Below are 22,653 nucleotides of genomic sequence, written 5' to 3'. Positions count from 1 at the left end.
CCGTGAGCAGTGAGATTATTTGAGCTAATAAGGACTCTCAGAGGGGACTACAAACATTTATAATGAACACACACACATTCACACACACTAGCTCTGCACATTTCCACCGGTTCTAAATATATTTTATTCCTAGTCATGATATGTTTTTAAATAAGCCTACATTGTTGGCCTCTTGTCCCCCTAGCATTTGTACATATGTTTGGAATACGGGAGAGAATTTTTTGATGCAGAAAATTATGCAAAGAGAGAGGGGATTTCTACGACAAGGTTAAAGAAATATTTCATTCATTACCCAGTGCAGCCTGCTGATTGCTTTGCGAAAGGATCAGGTTCACCTGAAGGACGTTTTAAACCCTCTGCAAAGTAGAAAAAAATTCCCCCCTGGGTCAAGCGATAAAAAAATGCCCTTGTATAAATAATATGTACATTTGCAATCATATGCCATATTTGCTACTTTTACTCCACATCATCCTATTTCCCAATATTATGTGAAAAATCTGTTTGCTGTAAAGGATCTGTTTTATACCAGCTCACAGATGGTACCAGCTGGTATATAACCTAATAAATAGTGGGTTCTGTTGCCAGGTAGACACATAGGATACAGATAATGGTGGTCTATGACATTTGGGCTAGGTAACTCTGATGCAATGCAATGATATATATGTATTATAGAAGACTCTGTGGTTTATTTTGATACTATTTCAGTTGGCAATACAGCTGTAAGTTATTTGTAGGTAGGTTATGCCTCCCCCGTCCTGCCAATTAAGACAAAAGGGTGTTGCTTTTTGTCTGACCACATGCACTTAGTTATGATTGCTGATTACAGGGCCCTTGGCCCTTGGATTACAGGGTCGGCCAAAGTGTCCAATAGTGCACAGTTTCACCATGACATGCAGTTAATTGATGACTATTTGCTAGGGAAGCACCAAATACATATTTTGGATTAGGCCGAATCCTTCGGGAAAGAATCGTCCGAATACCGAACCGAATCTGAATCATAATTCGCACATGCAAATTAAGGGTTGGAAAGGTTAAAACATTTTTTACTTCCTTGTTTTGTGACAAAAATCACAAGATTTCCATCCCCGTCCTAAATTGGAATTATGCAAATTAGGATTCGGTTTCAGTTCGGCCAGGCAGAATTATTTGGCCGAATCCGAATTCTGCTGAAAAAGGCAGAATTCTGGCAGAATCCTGAACCAAAACCTGGATTCGGTGTATCCCTACTATATGCCCAAGCAGATATTTGGCTGGCTGGCTAACCAAAAACAACTCATCAATGAAACTCTTGTATTGCATTTTGGTATGCTCAAAAACATTTGAGAAATATGTAACAACTTGTTTTTCCACTTGCCACAATTCTGAAGACACACTTCCCATTGACCTCAGTAGTATCTTCGCTGGTTTCAGCTGGCGTGGTTTCATTTTTTAAAAATCTCTATTAATTAATACATTTAAAAAAACGATGGATTTTACATGATTTTTCCCAAAGACCCTAATTGACCACTAATGGACTCTTTTTCTGACTGATGAACTCATTTAGCTTTAAAATGTAAATTCCAAGCAGTACTACATAGGGAGTCATTCTGCATCAATAGACCCCAGCACCTGAATTCTTTGTTTGTACTCCATGCTTTTCATCGTTCCAGTTCTGAATCACAGGGTGAACATCATGGGAGTGGCTGGTTGTAACGGCTCATGGTGAAGGTAAATTGGGAACATGATTTAAATATTCTAATTGTAATTGAATGGATAAACTACCATAAACTCGAAATTCGACCAATCGAAATGTATTAAAATAATTGAATTTTCTAAACTGGGGTGAATAGGATCGACCCATAAAACTCAAATCGAATGCAAATCAAATTTGAAAATCAGAAAAAAAACTTGAATGATAGGAAGGCTGCAAACATCACTAAATTGATCCCTGGACCTCTCCCATTGACTTATAGAGCAATTCGCAGGTTTTAGGTGGTGAATAGTCAAATTCAAGTTCTTAAAGGGATTGTTCATAGTAAAAATAAAAACTGGGTAAGTACATAGGCTGTGCAAAATAAAAAAAAGTCAATATTTCTAATATAGTTAGTTAGCCAAAAATGTAATGTATAAAGGCTGGAGTGTCTAACATAATAGCCAGAACACTACTTCCTGCTTTGCAGCTCTCTTGGTTTACACTGACTGGTTACCCTGGTTACGAGGCAGTAACCAATCAGTGACTTGAGGGGGGGGCCCACATGGGTCATAACTGTTGCTTTTGAATTTGAGCTGAATGCTGAGGATCAATTGCAAACTCACTGAACATTTATGTCCCATGTAGCCCCCCTTCAAGTCGCTGACTAACTCAGAGTTAGAGAGCTGAAAAGCAGGAAGTAGTGCTCTTGCTATTATGTTAGACATCCAGTCACTCCAGCCTTTATACATTACATTTTTGGCTAACTAACTATATTACAAACATTTTTAATTTTGTACAACCTATCTATTTACCCAGTTTTTATTTTTACACTGAACCGTTTCTTTAAAGGTCTAGAGCAGGGTTCCCCAACCTTTTTTACCCGTGAGCAACATTCAAATGTAAAAAAAGTTGGGGAGCAACACAAGCATGAAAAAGTTCCTTGGGGTGCCAAATAAGGGCTGTGATTGGCTATTTGGTAGCCCCTATGTAGACTGGCAGCCTACAGGAGGCTCTGCTTGGCACTATACTTAGTTTTTATGCAATTAAAACTAACTTCCAAGCCTGGAATTCAAAAATAAGCTCCTGCTTTGAGGACACTGAGAGCAACATCCAAGGGGTTGGAGAGCAACATGTTGCTCATGAGCTACTGGTTGGGGATCACTGGTCTAGAGTATGATAAATCTCAAAAATCAAATTCATTTTTTTTAAAAAAAAACCTCAAATTGAATTTGGATAACTCCGTAGTAGAATTTGACAGTTTTGGCCATAAAAAAAACTTGAAAATTCAAATTCAAAATTCGACCCTTGATAAATCTGCCCCTAAGGGTCAATGTCAGCTATATTTTTTTAATGTTGCCCCTACTTTGGTTGGTGTGAGCAGGTCCAGTTTAAGAATGCTATTGCACCTTCTTGTGCTAATGGAGCAAACTTCCTCTTTGGCTCCTAAACTTCCTGTAAAGGGAGCGGTTCAACTTTATGTTAACTTTTAGTCTTTTATAGAATGTCCAATTTGCCTTCCTCTCCTCCCCCTTGTTCCAGCTTTTGAACTTTTCACTTAACCCATTAGCCAAATATCTATTAACTCTATGAGGACACAATTTTATTATTATTGTAAATTTGTATTTCTTATCTGTCTATTCAGTCTCTCTTCTATTCATCTTGCAGTCTCTCATTCGAGCCACTGCCTGGTTGCTAGATTAAATAAGACCCCAACAACCAGATAGCTGCTAAACTACAAAACCGTTAAAGAAAGCTAAATAACTGAAAAACAGCAAAAAAATAAGAAAAATGAAGATTAAGAGCTAACTGTCTCAGAATATCAATGCTTACATCATACTAAAAGTTAATTTAAAGACGAGCTACTTCTTTAAAAAGACATGTAGTTTAGTCTTTCCTTTGCTTGGATTCCATAGGATTGCAGATATTTATTGGGAAACTTTGGCTGCCACTGGAAATACTCTTCCTGGGCCCAATTACACGCGTGTGACAAAAATTTTAGCCATTTATTGATTAAGCTGAATGATCAAACTTACTGTACCTCCATGTTCATAAAGAACTCCTTAACCCAAGCTAGGAAATGGCATTGTCTACTCACATAAAATGCAAATATTCAGAAAAGTAATGTCCTATGGTCCCCTTTATTGGGAGCATATAGATAAATAAATGGGAAAAAAATATTTTTTGAATGTTCTTAAAAAAAATGATTTTCCCTTTTATAGCATAACACAGAATGGAATCAAATTCAAGCACCTTTGTCACCCAGTGTGTTGGCAGATAACAGCATCAAAGGCTGGCTTGGCCTAGATCAGTATCAAAATAGCTCCGGTTTATAAGCATTACCAAGAGTCAACCCTGCAGAAAGATATTATGCAAATGTGAGAAATGGTCAGGGTACGGTGCTGCAAACAACATCACGGTTCAGAGTACATGCAGTTCTGATCCTTTCAGGTATTCAGGCTTTTGTCTGCTGATATAACACTCGCCTGTCAGCCCCACGGTCAGAGGCCTAATCTTTTTTCTTTGCCCGCTGAAAAGGTCCCAGCGCCACATCGGGGCATCACACTGGCTGCCCATTCTCTTTCTCTGTTGAGCGCAATCACCGGACAACTCAGCAATAATTCACTCCCCGGCCAGCCCTTTGAAAAGGTGGACGGCCTCAGTGCTGTTAGCTCAGCAAGATAAATCATGTACTCGAAATTAACTTCCATTGAACAGAAGGGGTGGAAGAAAAGCAGACTTGTCAGGCGGAGCATGCTATAGAAAAGATGACTAGAGTTGATAAATGTCAATACGGATAATTTGAGGGCTATGATTAAGATCTTATCTAGGTTGGAAGTAAATAGAAAAGACTTAATAAAAGTCCAACCCAGGGATCCATGCTTATGAACTTGTGAAATGTATTTTTTATTTAGTGAGGAACGAAGGGAAAAAAAAAAGAAAAAGGAATGCCAGAAAGGTCTTCGCTGAAGGGGAAAAAAGTTTTATTCATGGTGTCGTTTAAAGGGATTAAAAATCCCCCGAGAAAAGCCCAGATTTTTTTTCCACAATGGCGACTGAGAGAAAGAAGGATAAGGAAATCTATACCGAAAAATGCTCTTTTTCAAAACTTTCTATGCAGATAATTGAGTATAGCTTGCGGAGGAATCCCAAACTGGGGAGCAAGGATTCCTTTGTACAGTCCCTAAAAAAATTCAATTTATTAGGCCTAATGGATAGGAAGATTCCAAGCACATTCACTTTGGGATACTGTAAATAATATTAATAATAATATCTTACTTTTCATACAATGTTGCCAGTCCTTAATTTTCAAGCCCTTAAACCCCAGGGTAGCCATCAGGGAATTAGGAGGGTACAAGTATACCGGGCACTAGTGACGGGCGAATTTCTCCCGAAACAGCGAAAACTTTGTGAAAAATTCATGAAAGTCGAAAATTGATGCCCGCGTCAATTATGGACGTGCGTCTGAAAAGTCGCTCACGTCAATTTTGATGCAGGCGTTAAAGTCAATGGGTGTCCGAATAGTGTTGACACGCAGCGATTATGACAGTGACTTTTTGGATTTTTTTGGAATTTTCGTGGGAGTTTATTGAGGGAGGCCAAATTCGCCGCAAATTCACACCAGGTGAATTTATTCGCCCATCACTACTGGGCACCACTTATCCTTCAACTCCAAAATCAGTATTTAAAGGGAAGAAACAACACGTGCATAAACATTGTCTGAAGGCCATACATGATTAACAGATTGAGAGAAAACCACGATAATATGTTTCTGGAATGTGTCCCTACTACCTTAGGCTTGCAGAGTCTTGCAGCCCCTCCCTTGCTTTGATTCCCTTTTAAGTGATGGATTCTGGGTTTGAAGTTCATAGCGGGTGGTGCACAGGGTTTCTGAAAAGGAAAGGGACCTCAAGTCCCACAATCTATCACTTCACAATGTAACAAGGCAAGGGAGAGTTTGCATGTCTCTGTGAGCCTAAGGGGTGCTGGGAAATGGTTGCTATGAGTCAGAAACAGACTATCATTGTTTCCTTCTAATCTGTGGAATGAGGTATGTGAACACTTTTATATTTATTTCTGGAATTTCAGATAGTGTTGATGGGCCCTGCTACATCAGTAGATTGAAGCACCATGATTACTGATGGTGGCCATGGCTGTGCCTGCTTGGTTAATTATACCAAATATCACTTATAGTTGGGCACTTCGTGTGACTAAATTTCTTCATTATTCAGGTTCTGCATTCACAGTGCCCAATAATTTTACAAACCCTTTTGGTACAGTATGTATTGCCATTGCCTTTAGTGTGTCTATCGTATGAAACATTATCTGTACGTGCCAGTTTTTTAAAAAATTTTTGTGTATTATTTCCTCATTCTCACAGGTAAAGATGTCTAAAAAAAATAAAAGGATTACAATAATTTCTAATCAAAATCTGCTTTCCTAAGCATAGTCTGTTTTAGATGATCTCTACAATTATATATTGATATGTAAAGCTTTTATTTTATAAGTATAGCTTCTATTTCCGCGGCGACCCACAAGTGAATTGGGATAGAATGAAATTATTATTATTCAATATAAGCATATCCCATTCAATTTCATACAGGATTTTACAAATTCAAAAAGCAGAAAGAGAACACGACTTGCTCACATTTCTAATTTCATATCAAACCCAAAAGCTCAGTGATCCACACCTCTGCCCTTTTCTCATTAATCGGAAAGGATGGTAGGGAGATTATAGGATGGGTGGCTTAATCACAAGATTCCTTTGCATTACTTTTATCTTTTTTTCAGTTGAAAAGAATGATGTGTGAGTGCCTTAAATCCTTACACTTTCCTCCCATGGGAAAAGTGTCTCCGTCTAAAGGTCAGCACAAAGCTAGTGTATTCTTATATGCTAAGAGGGATTCACTCATATGTTTATCCATCATAATCACAGTCTTAACACAACTCCTAGTCTATGATCAGATCATTATATAGGGGAGACTAGAAGAGAGATTTTGATGATTTAAAGATGTAAAATGGTTATATGAACTGTATGTGACCCAAAGGAGTTTACAGTATGATGTGCTAATTGTGATTTGCTTGAAAACCAGTATAGTAAGATTTCAAAAGACTATGATAAGTGGACAGAGAATTACTGAAATAGTGAAGAAAGAGAGTATAGAAGTTGTTCACAATTCTAAAACCTGTTACTATATATATATATATATATGCACAGTGATCTCTGCTATACATGGAACAGTTAAAGGGATTCTGTCATGATTTTTATGGTGTCGTTTTTATTTTTAACATTGTTTACATACCAAATAATTCACTCTACCATATAAAATTGTATTCCTGAACCAACAAGTATATATATTTTAGTTGTAATATTGGTGTTATAGGCAGCCATCTCATGTCATTTTGCCTGGTCATTTGCTTTCAGAAAGCACTTCATGAAGGTGCTTTCAGTTAAGCTGTTGTTTTTCCTATTTAATGTAACTGAAGGAGTCACAGTGGGACTTGGATTTTTACTATTGAGTGCTATTTTCATATCTTCCAGGGAGCTGTTATGTCAGTGCAGCAGTAAAGAGTGACTGAGGTTTATCAGAGCATAAGTCACATGGCTAAAGGCACCTGGGAAAACTAACAACATGTCAGATTTGCTCTTTTGAAAAACAGATTTCAGTGCAGAATTCTGCTGGAGCAGCAATATTAACTGATGTGCTCTGAAAGAAGATAGAATCCCTTTAACTCTTGTGTTAATTTAAATACTATGTAGTCAGGAAAGAAAAGGAGCCATATTTAATGACATTCCATGTCTGCCCCAGTAAAATAAAAACTGTCTATAGAAGAGAATGATCTGCACACCCTTTACCCAAACATTTAATGGTGCCCTTGCTCCCTGCATGTCTGGAATGGCATCACCATGTAACAACAGGAATGGCAGTCACTTGCCATGATGAGCTGCAGATTGAATATCGCTCCCAATGTGTTACACTCCATCAAAAGCTAATTTGTGGCTCATTAAAAATGATTAAATTATATTAAATATGCGATTAGCTGATGAAAGTTAATGGGGCACAAATCATTTTTTTACTGGACCAAAATAGTGCTAGAGTTGCCTGTTCTTCCTTTATATGCTTATTAATTATATTTCAGCCTACTCCTGCTCTGAGTGTCAGAAATTAAAAAGAAAACTAGAGTGACACTTTTAGAATCATATCTGTTAGGAGAATTGTAGTTTGCTGGGAATGATTAGGTTTCAATCCAGGGTAAAGCAACATCAAACCTGAAATCTGTAAACATGCCCCTTGTAATCATTTTGGCAAATCATAATCTCTCTTATTCATGACTCTGGGAAACCTGTGGACCCAATCAACCCCATATTAGGCAAAGAATACAGTGAAGATTGGAAAGTGACAGATAAAGCAAATATCCTGCTCCTAAACAAACACAGCGGGACAGGAAAAGATGACAAATGATGGGATTGTGTCAGCTTGAAAACAGATTTGGCTAATGGCACACTGGACTTTACTCCCCAGGGGATCAATATTCTATCAGACAGGAGAGTCTGAGACCTTGTGAATAGTATTTGTGTGAATAAAAGAAGGATCACACCAGATACTCAGTGCATGCATGGCTATAAAAAGATCCCAAAGTTTAAATAGAGCGACAGAGAACTGAAACACATGTTACCCTCAGATTACTATGGACATTAATCAGCAGTGACTATTTGATGTGCACAGTCCAATAAACGTTTTCTGATAGTGGCTATCAATGACTCCCTGAATATGTAAGCACTGAAGAAATGATGTGAAGTATAACCCAAAAGTAACATACTTATATTGTACTGTATTTGTACAGTTTCATTACTGACATGTACCAATGGGATACGTTTATTTCCTACCACATGGAACTGGAATACATTTGAACCATAATAAATACATTAGTTGTTGGCGGGGTGCGTAGTGGAGTGCATCTCATTTTAGCTACCCTCCTTCAATTATATGTCACATTTAGTTTTGTTTCACATTTGTAGAAGTCACCAGTCATAGAGAAGTAAGCCCTCAAAGCCCCTTCAAAGAGAAGTAAGCCCTAAAAATAAGTAAGGCGATAAATGCCATATTTTATATATTGAACTTATTGAACCAGCCTAAAGGTTTAGTATCTCTATAGTAATGATCCAGACCTTCAAAACTGTCACTGGAGTTCCCCATCTTGGATTTTGTTGGGAGTGTCTGTGACACGCACATGCTCAGTGGGCTCTAGGCAGCTGTTGAGAAGCTAAGTTTGGGGTCGTCAAAAATCATCAAGCAGAAAATTAAGTTCACCTTTCATAAAAGCTGATGCTAAATGTCTGATTATTAAATTATAATGCTAATTATGCTAGTTTCTGAGATTCTGTATACCAATAATTATTTACTAATCCGCCTCAGCCTTATAATGCGACGCAGAGCCGGGCCAACCCGGCCAGGTGCCCTAGGCAACCTGGCCGGCCATGGCGCCGGCTTAGTGTCTGCTTAATCGCACATGCGCGAAAGTACACGCCAGCGCGCATGCGCAAAGGTATGCGCCAGCACGCATGCGCGAAAGTACGCGCCAACGCGCAAGCGCATTTAAACACAAATTACCAGCGGCAGCCAGGGAGACACAGGACCGGACATGGGATAGGCGAAAGAGCAGGTACGTGCCTGGCACCCCCTCAGCTTTGCGCCCTAGGCACGTGCCTACTCTGCCTACCCCTAGTTTCCGGCCCTGATGCAACGTTTATATTATATATATATATATGGAGATGAATTTGTGAATAAAGCACATTGATTTATTTCACCAAAATGAAAGAGTGTGGGTCCATTTACTGAAGTATATATATATATATATATATATATATATATATATATATATATATAGATATATATATAGATATGTTATGTGTCAGTCCCTAAGCTCATAATGTTATGACACATGATTCTTCGAAAACTAGAATGCAATTTCAGACTCAAATCTTTCACACTGGAAGGCCTGCTCTAGCTTTATGGCTTATAAAAATCAGGAGACTGCAGTACAATGCAGCTATTTTTAAGGTTAATTAAGTGAATCAGAAGAAAAGAAGACGGGGAGCTACTGGGGCCTCTTTGGAGACACAGCTCTTCCCTGTTAAATGGCTGTGGTTGCCTTGGGCTAGTAGAGAAACCCAAAACATAACGTACAACCCTACATTTTTAGTTAAGCTTTAGTTCTCTTTTAATGGCCAACTTAAGACCTGAGGACTCTTTTACCAATGGAAAGTTCTAAGCTCCAAAATCAATGCATAAACCTACAAGTCAACATTTTCCCAGAACCACAGCTTAATAGGAATGCCTACAATATATCATCTATAGTTTGATTCACCATGTACTAGTTGCAGGTATGGCACACAACTCAAAGACATGGATCCCCAACATATTTAACCTGTAAGCCATAATCAAAATGAAAAAGTCTTGTGGAGCCCACAAAATGAAGACTATGATTAGCTATTTGGCAGCCCCATGTGGACTGCAAGCCTGCAGGGGTCTCTGTTTGGCATAAACATGTGTCTGAAAGGTTATTTTTGAAGCCAGGACTTTAAAAATAAGCATCTGCTTTGAGGCCACTGAGAGCAACATCAAAGGGGTTGGGGAGCAATATGTTGCCTTTGAGCCATTGGTTGGGGATTGCTGCTTTTAGGGAACCATTGAAGTAACAGCTCCTCTAGACAGCTGCATTGATGTGCCCCATTCTTTGCACCATGTGGGCATTAAAGCACATTCATTAAAGTATGCTAAACTGGCACATTGGCACTAGGCCGTAGATTAAAGCAGTGTACATAGGCTGAAGTCCCTGTGTAAAGCATGTGACATCTTATGCATGATTTTGCACTCTTGTTTGCATTCACAAGTGAAATTAATAATAACTACAATAAAATAAACTAGTACCAGTTTACAAGATTACAAATATTTCAATGAAATAGTAATGCTTTTTAACAATTACTGTTTAAAAAGTATTTTTATTTACGGTTTCCACTGGTTTCTCACTAAACTGTTATATTTGAGAAACAACTACTTAATGGCAAGGGCATTTTAACAGAGCAAAATATTTTCCCAAAGGGAATATAGAACCCAAACTGAGTAATACTTAATTAACCTTAAAAATAGCTGCATTTTACTGCAGTCTCCTGATTTTTATAAGCCATAACACTAGAGCAGTGTGAAAGATTTGAGTCTGAAATTGCGTTCTAGTTTTCGAAGAATCGTGTGTCAAAACATTATCAAGAAAGCCCCAATTTATGAGAAGGACATGTCCCATAGACTTCATTTTAATCAAATAATTAACATCTTTAAAAACGATCTTGCAATTGATTCCAACTAAGATATAATTAATCCTTATTGGAGGCAGAACAATCCTATTGGGTTTAATTAATGTTTCAATTATGTTTTTAGTAGACTTATGATATGGAGATCCAAATTATGGGGAAAAAAACCTTAAATCTGGAAAACTTCAGGTCCCATTCATTCTGGTTCACAGGTCCCATTTGTATGTGAATATACAGTAAATAGGGATGTAGCGAACTGCCGATTTGGTGTTCGCGAACGCCGTTCGCGAACACCGGCAAAAAATGCGAACGTTCGCGGACAGTTCGCGAACTTCGAACACCCGCTAAAATCGTTCGATTCGAACGATCGAAGGATTTTAATCATTCGAATCGAACGATCGAAGCCATTCGATCGAATGCTTTTCATTCGATCGAATGCTTACAATCGTTCGAACGAATGGAAATCGTTCGATTTTTAGCGGTCGAAGGAATTCGAATGGTCGAATGGTCGAACGACTTGTATTCGAATCGAACGCAAACTCAAAATGCGAACGTTCCCAAACGTTCGCGAACATGCGGCGGACGCGAACGGTCGAAGTTCGTGCGAACTAGTTCGCAGCAGAACAGTTCGCTACATCCCTAACAGTAAATCATCTAGTATACCAATATATATTGACACTGCACATTCATTAGGACCTCACTGGGCCCTCTACACTCCTGGGCACCCCTGTAGCCACAGGGTCTGCTTCCTCTGTAGTTACACCCCTGGATAATGCTCGGGGGGTTTGCCACATTTTTGATGCCTTAAAATCGGATCTTAGAACAACTGAAATTATTCCTATTGCCTCCCATTATGTTTCATGGGAATTACATGAAAGTGCCGACACTGCTGACCCTTTTGTCTAATGGTCTGTTATTGTCTAACCCCCAAAAATGATCATTTTGGGCAAAAATCTCTGGTGTAATCACATCAAGTAGCAGTCAGTCATACTACTAAAAATAATAATTATTATTTTATTATATACTGTTAGTCCTACATTTACATACCCCTGGCACCAACCAGGTACAATCACTGCAAAAAGATTGCTGAAGCTGCACACCCTGACTGCCATCATACAACCTCCGCAGGTGCAACTGTCACCCAGACACTCTTTTCAGTGAATGAATAGGTGTCATGCTTGACACCTGCTTATTTATGGAACAGCAACTATTGACACAACAGCATCTACGGAGGCAGCTAAACAGCTAAGATTAATGAGCACACGTTTCCTTGCCAAGGACTCTATGATCACTATTGTATCTGTATCTGTATCCGAATTTCTATGCTAATCGCTTTTCCTTTGCATTAAAACATAAAATGAACTGACCAACCTTCTGCTACCGCCCTATGCATCTGTGATGTATTTTGCAGAGGTAAATGATTTCCACTGAAAATTCTTCAATAAAAACATTGCTAATTAGCATTATGGCAAGGATATTGAAATATTTCTAGGCCAATTAAGCCCAGCCTTAAATGTTCAGGGATTCTCTCTCTTTAATAAAATTACAAGGAAATAAAAGCTCCAAAAATGTACCCATTGTGAAGGGATTAACAAAAACAAAGTGAAACAACAGGAAATGCTATAGCCTACTATTGCCTGTTAGCTTACCTCATACAAGTTGGGCACATGAAGGAATGTGCCTGTATTATTTCTGACAAAGAAAAATGCCTTGAATTTAATGCAGCCATTTGTCTTTATTGGAATCTTAACAGCAGAGAAAGCAGGTGCAAACGGATTCACAAGGTATAGAATGACGGGCTGTTCTTTAGGAGACAATAATACCATAAGATCCTCTTCTAATGAAGTCTTGTTTGATACCATTGAACTGAACATATCAAAGGGGTATTTATTTTTTGCTGAATTTAATGAGGTCTAGGCATTAAACAGCCAACTTGTACGAGACAAAACAACCATCACGCCAAAGCAATAATTAGTCATAAATAAGTAATTAAACACTTGACTGATGCTACTGGAAGCTAGATTCAAGCTATACACCTGATCAAGGCAATTGTGAACTCTGATGGAATCATTGCATAGCTGGAGGAGAACTCAGCTTTGTGCTTGGACACTTTTTAAACAGTAGGAGAAGTGGTTTGGCCAACTCTGGGCCAAGAGAATTAAGGGAGCCCCATGGGCACAAATCATGTGACCTATTAGAACAAAAGAGACAGAAAATTATAGTCTGCAGGTGCCATTTAGTTAGTCCTACATGCAGAGGGGTCTTGGATCACCCTTGCAGATTATCATTCAGTTCATATTTACACAGACGGGGAAGCCCATTTATCAACATTCTCATTTTAGTGTTTTTAGAGGTTTTTGAAACCACAAAAAAAGCTAATTTTCTACAACCACGAATGCCATGTAATTTATGAATAGATCCAAATATATACAGAACTTGTTCCAACAAAAAATGAATTCTTCCCATATTTTCTGCAATTACTAGCAACCCTCCCCCAAACACCTATAGAAAACCGAATTAAAGAAAAATTGTACAATTGCATAAGGACAACTCCGATACAAACTTTTGTATTAAAGTTTTTCGTGGTTTTAATGCTTAATAAAACCACGCGTTTTTAATGGTGTAAAAAAACATGAATTTTAGCGCTAAAAATATGATTTGGGAAAATTAAAAAAATATAAACATTAGTAAATAGGCTCTCCAATAACTGTATGCAGGAATCAGACTGGGTGGAGTGATTCCAGAACTGGAAATGAGGGATGAGCAAATAGAAGGGATCAGCACTTTTTTTTTTACAGTCCTAAGAGGAAAGAAAAAGAAGGAAAAATAAAACACCCAATTTCCCACTGACTACAATACATTTGACGCAAAACGGGGGGACTTGAGGACACTGTGATTAGGGGGTGTCTAGGGAAACCCTTCAACTTAATGACCATATATTACACTGCTTAACTGAGTAGCTAAGGGCATAACACACTTATATAAGGAACAACACATCTAAATGATTCTGTGGTCGTGGCTAGTTTTTAAGAACACATGGACAGATATAAATAATGAGTGATCAAAGTAGGTTATTCATGCTTTTAGTAAAATATATTCAAAAAATATATTCAAATAGTTACTTTGGACTTAAAGTTAACTATCCATTCCATGACAACAAGCATTTGAAATACTGTATTTTTTGAATATTCATAAAAGATTATTCCATCTGTCATATAAATACAAGAGCAGGCTTTTATATTTCTGAAAAATAAAAACTACATTTGGCCCAATAAAAAATATTGTGTTACCTTTTCCATTTCTTTCCTTCATAAAGAGCCGTCATTGCCCCCACACCCTTCTTTCAAAGCAAGAGGTGCTCATTCAGCAATGAATAAACCAGAAACCCAAACTATGAGCTTAGACACAGATTTCTGGCAAAAACTAAAGAGTACATTATACGTTTTCTAAAATTTTATTTTTTTGTCATTGACTGGCAATAGTTGGTAATTCGAATCTATGGAAGAATACGTTATAGTCTTATTTTATATGCATAGCGACTTAGATCTGCAGCAAAGATATTACAAGGAAAACTAGAGAGTCTGTTGATTGTATGTGAAATAATATTGTGTTGCATTTATTAACTGGTTTCATGGGAATACGCTTCCTTTACTTGGTAACTCCATCATCTCTCTGTGAAATTTCCTGTTGTGTTTTACACTAGATGAAGTATTGGCACCTTTAAGAGCTCAACTTTGGCTGATCTACAATTCCCAGAATCCTCGTAGCCCATCTTTTCCGATGGGAAGATGCTCCTGGGATAATCCATAGCAGGTTTAAACAGCAAATGATCAATACAAAAGATCATTAGTGGTAGGACAGAACCCCTAAGTACATTAACCCTCATATCTGCTTAGTAAAATCATTTTGTGGGTTTCTATGTAAGAGGAATAACTGTAATGGAAAGTGTTGTGAAAACTTTCGGTGCCGTCTAATAACCCATAGCAACCATCAGCAGGAAGCATTTACTTGTCAGTATATTTGAAAGCAAACATCTGATTGATTGCTTACTAGACTTGGTGCTGTGCCATTTCTGAATGACAGATTTTCTTTGACACACATGGACAAATTTACTGGATAGGCTACTTATTCAGTTTATCCATCTACCATTACTAATAAGCATTACATTTAGGATAGTATGTATGAGCCTCTGATTAAGTGTCCCTGTGTGACACGAAACGCGCCAGGCGTTATTCTTTTTTTAGATGTAAAATAAAGTATTATATTTTATATATAATTTCTGGCTCTTGGAATCTACTTTCGTTGGATGTTCCGGATTGGTGCCTGCCTAATGTGAATTGTCATGAAGTACTCCCCTATGCTGAAGGTCTGGGGCATGTGCACCCGGACCCAACTGGGAAAGCGGTAAGCTTATCCTAATGATACATTAAGATTTATGTTTCTCGTGAAACTTTTGGAATTTTTGTAGGATAGTATGTAACTATAGTAGGGCATGAGGGACATCGGCTAAACTAGAGGCTCTCCACATTGGTGTCCTACATTGTTTTATCCTGATCACTTTGGTGAATGTGTGTATATACATCCCTCACCACTGGACTGTTCTCAGCAAGTAAGGGGTATTGCCTTTGAAATATTGTGTTTAGCTGGATATCACACAAAGGCCTTTTTTTACTTACTGTCCTCAATCCATTCCCATCTACTGCTGTGGTCACCATCCATTCTAGAAGACGTCTTCATTCTTTTTTATGGTTCTAGCAAATCGAATGGGAAGCCACTGTCAGTTGTTTTCACCTCTGCTGTTCTCCTGGAGTGTCAACTTAAGGCTAAAATGAATGTACTTGCAGCTTTTTAGTTTATCTTCCAGTCTAATCACCCATGCCAAATGGCACACATGTTCAATAGGACCCTTCATGCCATGGAGGGACATTTAACAAGATTCTGCAGTGGAAGAGGAGTAGGTGGACTACAACAGAGGGACTTGGAAGAGAATTAAGATTCAAATCTAGGAGCTGTAACTCAAGGTGTATAACAGTGCAGCAACCCTGTATTTCTATAAACTATAAGCTGGAGAAGAAGGGGCCTCTGGCAATTTAGAGACTTTTGGCCCTTCATCCTAGGGAAAGAAGTACGTAAAACAGAAGTGTCTGACTTGTAGCCCACAAACTGTTGTTGGACTGAGAGCTCTAGGTTTGACATCCCTCATGTCAATATTAAAAATAAAACAATTAAAAACTAAGATGATTTTTATTTTGTACTACTCTTTAATGAGGGACCAGAGAAATATGACTCTCCATAAACCTGGCTTTGTGTAGAGGCTAAATATACATTTGTGTTAGAAAATCGTGAACCTTTTTAGCATAGGTTTATCAGAGCCTCTAGTCATGCCTAAAACTGAGTTTGTTAGTGCTTTTTGGCTGTTCCTGACGTCTGATATTTTATCAATGTGCAAATTGTGCATTAGCTTTTACAGCAACATCTCTCATAAAGTCATCAGAAAATGAAATGGATAGCATGCTGTGATGAAGTGGGGCATTGTCTTTCTGTCTATAGAGAACACTTGCTGTTATCCTTTTATGAACAGTCACTCGCTGTGCATGTCAGCCGTAGGGGTATGCTCTCCCTTATGATTCTGTATGGGAAGTGCTGCTTATTGTTTCCCAAGAAAAGATACAGAATAGTCTTCAGTAAGCTCTCACCCCAGTGCACTGGAAAATGAGTTGCAAATGAGCAGGCCGCCAACGCAATTGCAGATAGAGCGAGATCAAATATTCCCTTTCTGTTATATGCAGCTGTCATTAATTGTATGACAATAGGCAGGGTGTTCTGTTCTATTAACCAGGAGTCAAATGCTCTTCTTAAACGCTGTACCCCTGTGCAATTCACAGGCATTTGCCCATACAGAAACCAAGATCTTCCGTTAAAAACAAATCTCAGAGCAGTTAAGCAATTGCCCTCAATTTCATTGAGATTTCTTAAGCATGTTATTATGCTAAATGCATTTTATGGCTTCTGAAAATGAGTCATGTAGGGAAATGGGCAGATGATTAAAGTAATGCTGGCACCATTGTGCTGTGCTCCAGAATGCACAAGGAACAAAGTGAAAGGGTATGGAAGGTACTTTAGGTTATGTGGTCCAGTTTTAGGCTTGAGCAGAGAAGTCACTTGCCCTGAGGCTCCAGCATCACCAGGATCCATTAGGAATACACTACGGAAAGTACAATGGAAAATAAACAGTATTATTTTGTTTAAAACTGTCATTGTTAGTATATAGACACCTCCCTAATTCCCCATATTGTGAAAATCTCTGCTGAAGTCTCTGTTCTCTTGCCGGTGTATTCACTTAGACATTTCCATTGGAAAAGGAGTTTTATGGACTACATGCATTGGGCTTCATACATTTCAGAACAGATTTTCTCAATGCACCTCTTAATCTATATCAACGGGTTTGTTGGGAGGTACAGCATGTATTTATCAGGAATGCTTAACTTGGGCCACTATAGCTATTGTTCCCCACCATGTTGACATCTATTGGGCAGGTTAAAATCCCATTGGCAGAATATTACATTGTTGTGGTTCTCCTAAGACATCTCTACCTAGGATGCCATTATGATCTAAATATTGGCCTGGGGGACCTTGGACCTTCCTTGGACCCTCAGACAGAGACTTAACTTTTTCAATCTCAATTTAAATATTGAGTATGCTCTATCAAGGGTAGTAGTTATAATGTAGAGGCTGCAGGATCCAAAAATAATCAATTCTTGGTCCTAGAAGACTGACAACTTCACCAGGTTTACACATATACTAGATAAATAAGGGTCTGGTGCAATTGGAGGCTAGGAACAACCACCCAAAAAAGCAGTAAGGAAACAGATGGGTTTATGCAAAGACAAACTGATGCCATGTGGTGTTATATTGCTGGAGAACAGGGCAAATGTAAATAACCCAAGTTTCAAAAATTTCCCAGCATTGGAATCCTGTAAGATCTTATTGTACTGAAGACAACAAACACATGTTGTAAATAGGAAAAAGTAGAGCTACATAAACTTCATGTTTTTGCACTTATTTTGTATTCCAGTTTTGCTAAGGAAAATGTAAAAAATACAACAGATTGAAAAAGCTTAAAATCTGAGAATAGGGGAAGCATTATTGAAAAATAGGCATTTTAGTGTCTTAACTTGTAATGTTCCAAAATTAGTAGATACACAATTATCAATTTTTCTATACAAATCTTTTGGTGATGTGAATTGTGAGCAGTTTGCTCATTTGTAATCAGTATTTTTCACAGTCATGCACATCACAAAGTTATATAGACTCATCTATAATGAAATAGTGGACTAATTACCAGAAACAGTTGTAGAATGGATTTGTAGATGTAGTCGGAACTACACAGTACTCATAAATAGGCACTGGCCCTGTTTTACATGACTGGCCAACACAATCCAATCCCTCTTTCAACTTGCAAATTGGTCTCTTCTTCTGCCTAAGGTGAGCAGCTTGAGTAAGTTAATACAGATGCCATCTTTTTGTGTTTGAAGAATGAAGAAATGTTAATGAGTCCTTTACTTTCTCAATGCTGTTGACTTTTGCAAGTTAAGGCTTTTCAGTTTCTTTCTAAAGAAGTATATAATTGCTGAGAAAACATATTCCAAGTTCCAGGGATTTTCCAAAACCAAACTTAAGATCAACACCAACCCTAAAGACCTAGGGATTAAAACATTGATTCTGTGCTTTGCACAGGCCAGGGAGTGGCAAACATCTTCTTACACTGTAAAGCAACAATACAGAATAGTAGATTTATCCTAAAAAATCACTTAGTTAAACATGTAGCAAAGCAATTGGCATATTTGGTGTTATTTCTAGTGATCGTGTTTCATTGCTGTGTCTTTGGATATCAGTAACAACCAGAACTTATTCTTTCTATTCAGAGTATATGTAATTGAAATCAAAGGATTATCAAACAATGAGAAGGTTAAAAAAAGGGAAAATTAATTGCTTGTTGAACAAGCATTAAATGGGTATGGAATTCACCCCTTCTACTAATCCTGTCTAAGAGCCCCAGTTCTTGAGGTACACACACACACACATATATATATATATATATATATATATATATATATATATATATATATACATATATATACATGCCAACATAAAGTGTATTTTTTTGTAAACAAAAGTGCATAAATTAATGACTGTCCTCCTTAGGACTGAACCAATAAGACCCTCCAGTGGAGAAGTAAACAGGGCTCAAAAAAGGAGATTGTTTGGCTTGCAATGTAAATGTGGTTATGGTTCCTTTCCTTTTCTTTTGATTTAGATGCTATGAAGACAGAAATATGAAAGCTGACAGGCAGGAAACCTGAATTGAATGTTTGTTATAAGAGATTAATTTGAAAGTTTGAGAAACAGTGTTTATTGTTCCTCTGAATAGACCCCTGAGTCTAAACCATGTTAGGATTGACAGCTGTGCTTAAATACATATCAACACCCAGGATAAACAAAATAAGCAAATTATGGTCTGTTACATTAGAATGAGACTGTCTAACTGGAGATCCAAATGGTTGATGAACCCTCAAAGGGATTTGCATGGCCCACAGTAAGCCTTAAGGCTCCTTGAATTGTTCTGTATGACATCAGCATTTTATTATAATCCAATGGTATTGCTTTTAACTGGTCCATTAAATAGAAGCAATTGGACAGATCTTCCCTTGTAGAATTAACTTACAGTATCAACAATTAGGCTTCAAATAGACCAACAGTTAACCAATCCAGTGATATATATTTATATGATGTATGTGTTATAAGTCAAGAATAGACTCCAGCTACATGGAAACAATGTATACTAGTGTCCAAACCCAAGCAGAGGCTAACAGGAGTTGATGTTCCATAGAAGCCAGATGTAGGAAAGCTGTCTCAAATCGATGAGCCATTGTTGGATTTTGAAGTGTGATCCCGCAGTGGTTCTCAAACTATGGGTCTGGTGTACCAGGGGGATAAAGGGAGGTCTTGGAGCAGTGACAGGTTGGATTTAGCCCAAAGGCCATTTAGGGTGAGATGTGGGAGAATATGTGCTCATTTATACACCTGAAAACTCATTTTGATGGTCCATTAGGAAGAGATTTTGGGTGAATAGGATATTGTTGTTCTCGATATCCTTGAAACGAGTGCCTAATACACCAATATTTTCCATCATCTGTTATTATTTCATAAGCTAAGGGACACTGGCAAAAGGTTGAATCTTTAAAGGGGGCCCTGGTCTAAGATGGAACCTTCGAGCTTGAACTGAGAAACTGACCTATGGGATCTCTTGCATAAGGTAACAAATATAAAGGGTGATGGTAGTGTTTGGATGGCTGTGGAAAGAAATCAGAAAGGCATAGAATAGATAAAATGGACCATAAAACACAAGGGAATAGAAATAAATAGAAATAAATGAGAGGTGTAAAGGAGATCAAATAAGGACACAGCGAGAAGAATATATAATTCACATCAGTGTTAGGTGAATGAACCACTATGCCAACTACTGAGCCAGTTGGCTGGTTTCTTTAAACCTATCCATAAGTCAGAGCCTGTAAGTATATATAGACAAAAGACTGCTCTTTTATGCAAAAAGATTTTTTTTTTCATGTTTTTTTACAAGACACATTCAACAGTTTGGTTACTGACATTTCTTTTAAAAATGATGACGCTGACTCCAATTCTAACTAACATGAAGACATTCTGGATAGATTATGTAACAAGTTTTCCATCTTAATAATAGAAAAATAAACAGAAGAAGCAGAAAGTTTTGTTATAGGGAAAAAAATATCATTAAACACTAAGGCAAAAGGCTTTGCTTGGACTGAAGTCGCCTCTATCCTTGGCTCTGCCTCGTGCTTATTAAATATGTGTAATGAAGCCCTTGGCAAGAGCCAGTGAGTACAGGGCAAAGGGCAATACTGAGTGTGCACATACTGAGAAACAGATGTGAAATCTTTTTAGAGGGAAAATAAGGATTAATGTTGACTATGCTACATATTATATGCTACATAAAAAGGAGCACAATTTATTACAGTTCTGTTGAGATTTGAAACTTTTGTGTATGGTTGTATAGCGGGAGCTCTCTTAATAAGGTAGAAAAACAGACATGCTTTCAACTGACATGCTTTCCCATAATATGTGCATATCTGTGCCAAGCAGCCAGACTAATGATTTAGGAAACGCAAGGTATGGCTAAGTGCTTGAAATCTTAAATGTAATAAAGTAAAATACTGCATGTAGGCATCAGACATCCAAATTCAGAGAAGAAGTTAATGACAGCTTATTTATGGTTATAACTTATTTATAAGGGAAGATGAACTGTACATAATGATAATTAGATGAGCATAATCAGGTACTATTTATTTGGGACTAGATGCTAAAAAGTATTTACAAGCCATGTTATGGCACTTTACAGCAGTGAAATTCTATCTGCTTTATGTATTTACTAATATAGTCAGGATAGGGCTAGGTAGCATAACAACACGTAGGGGCATATTTACACCCCACCTCCCAGTGCGCACACCCCAACCTGCTCACACCCCCGACCCACTTGCACGCTACCCCCCAAGGCACACACTCCACCCCGTGCTCACTCCACCCTCACCTATTTCCCACTGGTGCCACTGCAGTTCCTCCAATCGGCCAGAGTCCTCAGTTTAAATGCACTCAGTGGGTGGCATGCAACTCCTGATCTTTGCTGCCCGAGGCCTGGGCCTTTGTGGCCTGCCCTTAAATCTGGGCCTGTGTATGCAGCTTTCTGTGGCTAACAAGGCAAGCAATAGGGGTGTTTCAAGAGATCCAAAATAAAGTTAGTAAGTTATGCATAAAAGAATTGAACTGTGCAGACAATACATCTTTTTTGCACATTAAGGAAGTAAGAACAGGAAGATAGATGCTACTTAGAAGAGATAGGCTATTTTTAAAGCCATACAAAAATATTGCTTTGGTGAGTATCCCTTTAAAGATGAGTATTATGGGGCAAGGATTAGCGCAGCAGCAGTAGAGAATAAACAGTTGCCAATTACAGCTGTGGATTTGCAAAGTAATGCTCAATGGAATCACCCAGAGAATGAAAGTGTATGTTTCCTTAATATCAAGCTACAGGAATCAGCAGCGCAGACTTTGTAGACCTTTGCAAGGCTAAGCGGAAGAAGTGTATCCCTTGATATAGGCAGCCAAAAAGAAGTAGCAGACTGGGAAGTGAGAGAGATGCTTATTAAGTGCTGCTAATGTTTCTGATAGATTGAGTGTAGCATCGCAGCTAGTGAAATCCAATCCTGATATAATCTACGCAGAACAAAAGCCTTTCCGTGGAATATAAAAATGTTGATATACGTTTATAAAAACCATATCTCCTGTATTAAACCTGTGTGTGTGAGTATGGATGCGATTAGTGCGGAATCCTTGATGTGGATTAGCACAATGGTTGCTTTTAACTCGCTCATTTCCTCCGCTTACAATGAAAGGGCAGTGGTTTTAGAAGAAGGGGCCCAGGGCAATGCTGATAGGATGAGTTTCTGGCTTATGAATAAGAAACTGAAATTAGCAATGTTCAATCTACAGGGTTGGACAGAGGGGCAGAATGGTTATTTGGTCTCCAGCCCAGCTTTATAGTAGCCCTGTGTGTGTGTGTGTTGGGGGGAACGTACAGTAG

The 22,653-nt window shown here is 38.1% G+C and overlaps 1 protein-coding gene across 3 annotated transcripts in view; it reads left to right on the top strand.

Annotated features, from left to right (window-relative positions):
• LOC108696629 (histone-lysine N-methyltransferase PRDM16) overlaps positions 1–22,653 on the top strand; it is a 439,218-nt gene that overhangs the window by 49,409 nt on the left and 367,156 nt on the right. The gene's annotated exons all lie outside the window — the stretch shown is intronic.

The sequence above is a fragment of the Xenopus laevis genome, chromosome 7L (genome assembly GCF_017654675.1).
Source record: "Xenopus laevis strain J_2021 chromosome 7L, Xenopus_laevis_v10.1, whole genome shotgun sequence".
NCBI classification, from domain to species: Eukaryota; Metazoa; Chordata; class Amphibia; order Anura; family Pipidae; genus Xenopus; species Xenopus laevis.
This window is presented reverse-complemented; position numbering and strand designations above follow the sequence as displayed.